The 366-nt window shown below is 50.0% G+C and overlaps 1 protein-coding gene across 1 annotated transcript in view; it reads left to right on the plus strand.

Annotated features, from left to right (window-relative positions):
* LOC119590357 (CD2-associated protein-like) overlaps nt 1-366 on the plus strand; it is a gene marked incomplete at its 3' end in the record, with an annotated part of 10507 nt that overhangs the window by 9143 nt on the left and 998 nt on the right.

Genomic DNA, 366 nt, shown 5'->3' on the forward strand with positions numbered 1-366 from the left:
CAAATACCCTATCGATGCAATCCGTTACATTACAGTTCTATCGTATCATCACAGAACGATAGCTGTGTGATTAAACTTCGCACTTATTTTACTCAGCAAGAACAGCTGACCGTCCGTGACATAATTAGAGAGCGACAGGTAAATAAAGCCATGATTTAATGTCCCACTTTTGCGCCGTGGAAAACGCAGCTCGCAAATGGCTTCCTTTCGCCCGGCGGTAATGAGAAGCGTCCTGGTATTGTCAGCTTTGTCAGGGATGCGGGAGGGTTGTGTGTTATGGCTCCGCCGCCGCCGCGGTGCTCGGCCGTGTGGAGGCGCTGCTGGGATGCCTAGGCTGCCAGGGTTAGGTTAATACATACATACATA

The sequence above is a fragment of the Penaeus monodon genome, chromosome 27, assembly GCF_015228065.2.
Source record: "Penaeus monodon isolate SGIC_2016 chromosome 27, NSTDA_Pmon_1, whole genome shotgun sequence".
NCBI lineage: Eukaryota > Metazoa > Arthropoda > Malacostraca > Decapoda > Penaeidae > Penaeus > Penaeus monodon.